Source organism: Podarcis filfolensis, assembly GCF_964270895.1.
Source record: "Podarcis filfolensis genome assembly, chromosome: 1".
Taxonomy (NCBI): Eukaryota; Metazoa; Chordata; class Lepidosauria; order Squamata; family Lacertidae; genus Podarcis; species Podarcis filfolensis.
This window is the reverse complement of record NC_139604.1, coordinates 32272741-32281644: the sequence shown is the minus strand read 5'-3', so window position 1 is coordinate 32281644 and position 8904 is coordinate 32272741. Positions and strand designations below refer to the sequence as shown.

At 44.1% G+C, this 8904-nt stretch overlaps 1 long non-coding RNA gene across 1 annotated transcript in view; it reads right to left on the bottom strand.

The window, feature by feature from the left end:
- The window catches only part of LOC310746277, a 16981-nt gene extending 9193 nt beyond the window's left edge, over positions 1–7788 (bottom strand). Inside the window, exon 1 of the long non-coding RNA XR_014540566.1 lies at positions 6728–7788. This is a non-coding gene — a long non-coding RNA (uncharacterized lncRNA). The remainder of the gene's footprint in view (positions 1–6727) is intronic.
- Positions 7789–8904: the final 1116 nt, after the last annotated feature.

Below are 8904 nucleotides of genomic sequence, written 5' to 3'. Positions count from 1 at the left end.
TTGTTGGGCTAAGGCTGGGCTGTTAGCTAAATTAAGCCATTGTGACTCAAAATCCTCCTTTAATAAGGTTCATGCTGTCTACAACTTCATCATTTTCTGCTGAATGATAATTACTTTATTCAATCATGTTCAAGGTTTTAGTGAAAGCTAGCATTGATTGATTAACTTCAATTACCATGCTTACATTTGCATAGATAAAAACTGCTTTTCAATTTGTGAGTGGCACGCCAGTGGAAACCCTGCGCTGATATTTGCATTTCAATGTGAACAGTGAAGAATAAAGGTGGGAGAGAGGTCTGATCAGTGCTAAGCCCTTTCTGCTTCAGTGCTTAAGCAGTTTTTTCCCATAAACACTCTTGTTATGATGTTAGTTTGTTCAATCCAGTCTGAGGGTAACCGATGGAGCCTCCTGTTTGACAAGCGTGCATGACAATCGTAACCGGGCGGATTGGGAAATCCAAAAAGTCAAGACTTCTCGACAGAAGCTAGGCTGTGCACCATGCAAATTAAACAGACAAAATTCTCCCTGCGACTACAATGGGAGCGCAGAGTGCCTCTCCGGTGCTTTGAAAAGCAGCCTTGTCAGCTATTGATTTAGACTCCAAATTTCGACTTTGCTCTTTCCGTGGAGGGAGTCTGGTGTGACTCAGCGAATTGAAACAACAACAACAAACTCGCCTGCTGCCTGCCTCTCCTTTGCCAGTTGCACCAGGGCAAAAGTCCCAAGGAGCAAATGAGCAACTTGTAACATGATCACGCTTTAGAAAAGGACCCCCGCCTCAATATGCTGGCGTTTTTATTCAGCCGGCTCAATCCTAGCTGCACTTTCTTTGGTGCAAAGTAGAGGAGTTCTTCGGAGGTTTGATGAATCCTTCGAAAGTTGCAAAGCAGGAGAGGACTATCCCAAATTTCCAAGTTCAGGGCTTCCGGATAGCAGGGGTAGTTGTCAGTGGTCCTGCTAGGGTAGGACTTTGGAGCAGAAGTTGCCATAGAATGGGCAGGGGGAGCTCCAAGCACAGCTGGGCTGGCACACCCTTCCCAGTTTTAATACGAATTTAAGCGAATTAATACAATTGCCATCCCCAGAGCCCACACATAAGCCTTGGCTCCCCGACATCCCAGTGTATGTGGCCTCACTCATCAGTCCCTGACCTTCCCAATGTTGAGCAGGGAGGGCCTGGGGGGGGGCTGAACTCACATTTCCTTGAACACAAGCAAAGTGCCTGGGAACTGGCTGTGTGAGGGTCCCTTGTCGCATGGTGTGTGTGTATGCATTCTCTTCATGTTCAAAACCCTTGCAGACCATCCTGCTCCACACTAGAAATACTGCAGACTGAGATGGTGGGGCAGTGTTCATGGGGATTAATAGGGTGCGCATACCTGCCAACATGTTGAGTCCCCAAACCGTGATGTGCGTCTTCCTGTCCGTGCTCCCGCATGAGCCATGTGACTTATAGGAGATTGTGGAGCCCCAAAAAAGTGTTTTTTCACGGCCATGCTTTCAGGGAGACCAAAAATGTGTGTGATGGTGCCCCCCCCAGCACTTTTTTCGGGGCAAGATATCTGCACTCAAAATGGTCACTGTGCACTTGCAGGAAAAATCGGGATGTCCCAGTTTTCCTGAGATCCTTTACGGGTATGGGTGGCGCTTTCATGCCTCCAAGGATTAGGTTTTGCATGGCATGGTTCACGCAGAACAGAACTTCAAGTGATAAGAGACATGGAGCCATTTGCAGAAAATGGTAGCCTGGATAACCTTCCACTGTCCTCTTCTGTAACATGCAGTAGAGCTTTACCTTATATCATGACCTCCTTATACCATGTTTTTCCCACCCTGCACCATTTCAGCAGTTGGTGCTGAAAAAAATGGGGAAGTCCTCAAAATAATGGCATCAGAGTGCAGACTACGATGTCCTCTATTCTACGGAGGAAAAAGGCGAGAACTCTACATGGGGCTGCCATTTTCAGCCATGTGTTTCTTATGGCAGAGCACAGAAGGAGCATCTCCACTCCCATCATTCAGCCCACACACTGAGGTCCAGTGCTGAGGGTCTTCTGGTGGTTCCCTCACTGGGAGAAGTGACGTTACAGGGAACCAGGCAGAGGGCCTTCTTGGTAGCGGTGCCCTCCCTGTGGAATGCCCTCCCATAAGAACTACACAACTTTTAGAAGACATCTGAAGGCAGCCCTGTATCAGGAAGTTTCAAATGTTTTATTATGATTTTATATGTGTTGGAAGCAACTCAGCCAGATGCACAGGGTATAAATCTCCTCCTCCTCCTCTTTGGTCTATGTCATCTTCCTGGTTCACACTTTGGCCCCTTCAGTTTAAAGGTGATTGGGAACAAATGCTTAGACAATACCCTGCCAGAGAATTTAGGAACTTGTGGCTGACAATCGTACGTTCGGCAGAGCAGAGGAAGTGCCTTGTACAGAGTCGGACACTGGCCAGCAGAGACTACCCTGGGCTTCAGGCAGTATTTTGTGGATCTTCTGCATGCGAGGCAAATTTTCTGTTACTGGGTTACAGCCCTGGTCTGATTTGGAATAAGTCGACTCATTCTATCGCCCTTTTAAAGTGCCAACGAACCTTTTTATTGGGCGCCTGAATATCGGAGCATCAAGGAATGGAAGTGAGCAATACAAATCCAAACACGAAATTCCACAGGGAATGCAAAAGGAGTACCAGCCTCCTACTAAGGGGGTTAAAGCAGTTTTCAGATGCTGCTGTTTGAATTCCCCAATGGCGTTATTGAAAGCCCCATGACTCTCGAAGCTGTTCTGCTTGGACGTCTGCCAGGGGTTGGATTGATCTAGTGTCAAGGCTTGCCATAGAATCTACTATAAGCTATCAGCAACCATTTCCAGCATCAATGAACGGAAGCACCACCTGTGTGTATTTAAGGCTGAGTTCCCTATATGCACAGGGTGCCACTAGCTTTGAATTCATAACATTTGCAGGTAGAGTTCACCCGCCTCTCTGCTACATCGGGATGGTCAAAAATCCAAATCTCACCCTTACATACTGTGAAGGCATTGCATGAAATGATATGCTGCTTTTTTCTCTTTTTTTGCACTGCACAGAATAAAGCTTCATCCAATTCTATGCACAGCATTTCGAGTTTGGTAGAGTGGTCTTGTTTTGAGATGCATAACTTTTTAGGCATATGAGGAAGGCTTTTGTAATAGCCTCTCATCTCATTCATGTTTTCCTAAATTTTGGGGTGATGCAGCCGAGAGAAATTGAGTACAGGATATATCATGGATTTGAGTAAGCAGGGAAGTCATTCTTGGTAAAGTTTAGCAGGTGAACAGTTTCAAAGTAGAAGAGTTTGGATTTGATATCCCGCTTTATCACTACCCGAAGGAGTCTCAAAGCAGCTAACATTCTCCTTTCCCTTCCTCCCCCACAACAAACACTCTGTGAGGTGAGTGGGGCTGAGAGACTTCAGAGAAGTGTGACTAGCCCAAGGTCACCCAGCAGCTGCATGTGGAGGAGCGGAGACGCGAACCTGGTTCCCCAGATTACGAATCTACCACTCTTAACCACTACACCACACTGACTCCCTTTGGCATAAGAACATGTGATAGTCATGGTTAGTGTGTTGGACTCAGACCTGGGAGATCAGGATTCAAATCCCCTCTCAGTCATTAAACCTTCAGGAGGACTTTCGTTCACTCACTGTCTCTCTAGCCACAGGGTTTCTGAGATGTCCTAGCCATCCACCTGAATCTAATAGAACGAGGGATGCAGGGGCGCAGTTATTTGACCTGCACCAGAACCAGGGGCAACCCCCAAACCAGCTAGGGAGACAGCTTGCCACAGTTTTTAGCACCTCTGCAGATGGTGAGCATGACTGTTGTCAAACTGGCATCTTTTCAGAGTTGCCCGGCCACTTACTACAACAATCACCCTGTGTTCTGGCACCTATTTTTCTTGAAAAAAAGCACTGGTTACAACGCCTGCTGTGGCTGCAGAGACGGATATGTGAGAGACATGTTTCTGTCTCCCGTGTTGTTTTTGCTGTGTTTGCAGCACCAAAGTGAGCTCTGTGGGGCACACGCCTAGGCAGTGTGTATGGAGGTCCTGGGTTGCCCAGATGACAAGACCCCTCCCCCTCTCAGCCTCAGTGATGTGGTCCAAAGGAAAGCAAAACATAACCCTAGATGAATGGCACACACTCACTCCCCACGCCACCCCGGTTGGTTTCTTCAGAGCATCTAAGAAGAAGAATAATAATTTATTATTTACACCCCGCCCATCTGGCTGGGTTTCCCCAGCCACTCTGGGCGGCTTCCAACAAAACACTAAAATACAATAACCTATTAAACATTAAAAGCTTCCCTAAACAGGGCTGCCTTCAGATGTCTTCTAAAAGTTTGGTAGTTATTTTTCTTTGTGACATCTGGTGGGAGAGCGTTCCACAGGGTGGGTGCCACTACCGAGAAGGCCCTCTGCCTGGTTCCCTGTAACTTGGCTTCTCGCAGCGAGGGAACCGCCAGAAGGCCCTTGGCGCTGGACCTCAGTGTCCGGGCAGAATGATGGAGGTGGAGACGCTTCTTCAGGTATACTGGACCGAGTCATACTTTTCCGTGTGACAAAAACTGTAGTAATCTAAATGCTACTTGATAATACTTCTGTGTTCAAAAAGTATTAAAAAGAAGAAGGAGGTGTTATCAAGCTATTTTCTTCAGTCATTGTGTATTTAAGAAAGTGGGATGCATTGCGAAAATAAAATTAATCGGTCTTTCTGCCCCAAATGTCCCAAAACAAGGATGATTGCAACAGTGCCAAAAGGAAACTCCTGCTGTGAATAAATTGGATCATTTTAAAAATGATGTTCAGATGACAAATCTGTATATCTTCCAGGGTTACTTTGCTATTCGCGCTGGAACCTACACACTGTGTTATGAGAGAGAGTACAGATGGCAGCGAGTTGTGTCTATGCAGGGATTTTTGTCCATCTCAAAAAATATTTCTTTAAAATTACTCAAGACAGATGGAAAGACAAATCTGTCTTAAGATATTTAATCCCAATATATAACTGTTCAGATGACTTACAACAATAGGAAATCGCCAGTTTGTTTTCTAAACCCTCCTGCAATGTTTGCCATAAGAACACAAATTATGTGTACGTTTTAATGCCTCTATGCTTCATAATTATGCATGGTTGTGTGCTGTTATAATTGACGTAAAATATAAAACAGGTCAAAGAGCAGCTATTAAAACTATTTTTCATTTTGCTTTCTGACAGCCAGCAACATCGCAGGCTAGTGCATTTAATAGGGCCTTGTGCAGAATGCAAAGATAGTTATATAATTTCATCCATATTAAAGCCTCCAGAACTTGCAACCTAATTATTTCCTACACGATACTGTTGTAAAGTATATTACTTTATTTGGAATGGGTCCATTTTGAGATTAAATAATCGAAGTACATTAAATTAGCATGGCTAGAGCAATCATAAAAACTTACTTTTCTTCTACTTAGTCAAAAAATAATGGTAGAAATGGGCTTATCCAATCTGCTTGTTTTAATTACTGAAGTATATTTTCAACCAGAAGGCAAATTGAATACTGTATCAGAGCAAAATGAAAATAGGTAATTTACCTGCTAAGAGAAGTGCTAGTCCTGTAAAGAAAAGGAAAAGCTGGAAGAAAGCTGAATTTGCCTCTTGTTCCTTTTTCGCCATGCTTGGCCTGGTTTGCTATATGGTCAACACGGGTTCTACATCAGTGGGAAAATTGGGTCTTTCCAGGTATGTTTTTATGCATTTGATGACCCTGGAGGAAGATGGAACGCACATCCCTGTGAAGTACCTGGAAGGAACTGCTCTTGAGAGAAGAAGGGCCTCATAACATTTTACTTGATCATTCCCCCCCCCCTGCCCCCAGTTTAATAAAAGCCATCAGAACACTCACCTGGTGCGTGATGAACAAAAGCAAATTTAGCAGACAAGTAAGAGTGAGCACAAGTCCACAAATAGCAAGATTGGTAGTCAAACCATTGTGTGCTACACGTTCTGTGTCTCAACAACAGAATGTTGCTGAGTGGCAACTTAGAAAACCAGGATGGAATTTTGAGTGATTAATATTGATAGAAGCCTGCAGTGGAAATGAGTTTGATAGTGACCTTCATTGCAATGCATACCAAAGGGAGGCTCAGCCTATCAGAGCCTCCTGTCCTTTGTTCCCAAAAGTATAGTGAAACTATTTTCTTCTGTTCTCCACCTTTGTTTGGAACTAAATAAACATATATGGTGACAATGTCTACATTACGATTTTAAACCTTGTCGCTCTTTGCCACCCAGCCCCACTATTTAAGTAAAATGGGAGGAGTGAATTTTTCAAGACTGAATCTTTCTTGCAAAGAGTTATGAAATCACGCTCTAGCAAAGAGTTTCTTCCCTTGATAAGCGTAACTGAATGAAGTTTGTCAGGGCTTTCGTTTAATGTTGACTAAGCAGCTGGACTTCATGCTCCTGCTGAAGTGGACGGTAAGCTTATGCCATAATAAATATGTCATAGGCACAATGCAGTCCACAAAAGCATATGCCATCATAACTGGGTTGGTCCTTAATGTGCCACAACTCGTCGTTGCTTCAGGACAGCCTCCATCAGCTGAGACAAAGATATTGCTCATGATATCTGTTTAATAGGCCTCTTGACATGCATGCATTTCCTTTGGCTGCCTATTTTATGTTTCTTTTGACACACATAAACTTACCTTACGTTCTCCTGAATTAACCTTTCCTTTAGCAGGTGGGTGGGTGGGTGTCTTTGAGCTGTACAGGGCTTCTTCCCCACAACCAAATATGTATACGGTTGGCAAGGGTGCCAACTTGAATAAAATACGGGGGGGGGGCACGGTAAGCCATTCCCCACGTAATTGATCACATGGCGCTGCACACATGCACCATTTGAAAGGCAATGGCCATCAACTTTGGGCGGTGGCCCCCTCAAATGCTTTATTAGAGGAGGAGCTGAACAGACTTCAGCCCCTAGGAGTTGGCTTCTATGACGGTTGGTACAGAGGACAAGGGAATATAGGAACAAAAGAAGAGCCTGCTGGATCAGGCCAGTGGCCCATCTAGTCCAGCATCCTGTTCTCACAGTTGCCAACCAGATGTCTGTGGGAAGCCCGCAAGCAGGACCTCAGTACAAGAACCATCTGCCCTCCAGTGGTTTGCAGAAACTGGTCTTCAGAAGCATTACTGCCTCTGTCTGTGGACGCAGAGCAAAAGCCATCATGGCTAGTTGCCATTGATAGCTTTCTCCTCTGTGGATTTGTCCTGTCTTCTTCTAGAGCATCCAAGTTGGTGGCCATCACTGCCTCCTGTGGGAACGAGTTCCATGGTTGAACTATGCTCCGCATGAAGAACTGCTTCATCTTTCCTGAATCGTCCCAACAGAAAGCTACCTTATAGTTTCCATCTAGGTCAGTATTGCCCATGTTGATTGCCAGTGATTCTTCAGGGTTTCGGGCAAGGGTCCAGCTGTATCTGGAGATGCTGGGGATTTTTTTTATTAAATGTAATTTTTATTAAATTTTCTGTTTTACAATTTAAAGTACTCATTTTTACATCCTTAAAATATCGATGACTTCCCTTCTTCTTTTTCCATGGTTCATTTTGCATATCATAAATCCCTGCGTATTTTACAAAAACTAAACCATTCAGTATTCCATTATTGTATCCATCAAAACTTGTTTACACTGTTGAATTTATTTTAATGCTGCCAGCGTTTTCAGCTGTACAAAGTTATTTCCTATATATTCAATTAACGTTTTCCAATCTTCTCTTCTCTTCTTCTTGTTCACTTATTCTGTATGTTAAGTCTGCAAGCTGTGCATATTCTGTCAATTTAAGTTGCCATTCTTCTTTGGTTGGGACCTCGCTCATTTTCCATTTTTGGGCTAACAAAACATGGGCCCCAGTAGTGGCATACATAAATAACCTTTTTTGATGCCTGGGAATTTCGGTCTGAATTATCCACAACAGAAAGGACTCGGGGGGGGTGTGGTTTTTTTTTGGGGGGGAGTACTTTGGAACATTTTTCTCAATTCATTATGTATCATTTCCCAGTACTCTTTTACCCTTTTACAAGTCCACCAGAGATGCTGGAGATTCAACCCGGGACTTCCCTAGTGCAAAGCAGAAGTTCTGCAGTGACCTACACTGCTTCCCAGTAGCGCAATGGCTTAGAGAAGGACGCACAAAGCTGTATAATCTAAGCCCCTCCTGACATACTGTGGGTCCCTAAATGCATTCTGTCTAGCTTCTGTAAAAAGAAATGGGCTGTGTGGCAGCTACTGGAGTAACGTTAGAGTCAAATCTATTTCAGCTAGTTTTGTTCACATCAAAGGTGGCCTCAGAGCTGAGAGTGCTAAGCGTGCAAGATCAGCCTTGCCAATCTCTGGTGTGACAAAACGTCTAGAAAGCGAAAATGTCTAAAGTTTGCTTTGACTTATCCTGTTTAGCGCGGAAGATATTTCTTTCCAGCTAGTTTGGTACGTGACAATCGACTAAAGGAAGCGTGGAAAACCCGATTAAGGCAAGCGTGCTAGCCTGGTTACCTTTTTAAGGCAGATCAATAAAAAATGTTTGGTATTCCTTCCCAGCTGCATCTTTGATTGTGGAGACATGAAAAGAAGACATATATCTCTATACGGCGCCTGGCAGATCGCCTTTGTTCCTGGTTGCCGTGAAATTATGAAAAGCAAATACAGATTTCCTTTTGGTGGTTTTCCTTTAAATCCTCTTCCATTGAAGCTGCATAGTTAAATACCGATTGCAGAAAAGGAAGGAATATAAAAAGTGGATTATGTGGAGAAATATTACTTTAAAAGTGAGGGGGAGTCCTCGGAGGGTATGTTGGGATGTTCGCCTTTGAGCACCTAAAGCA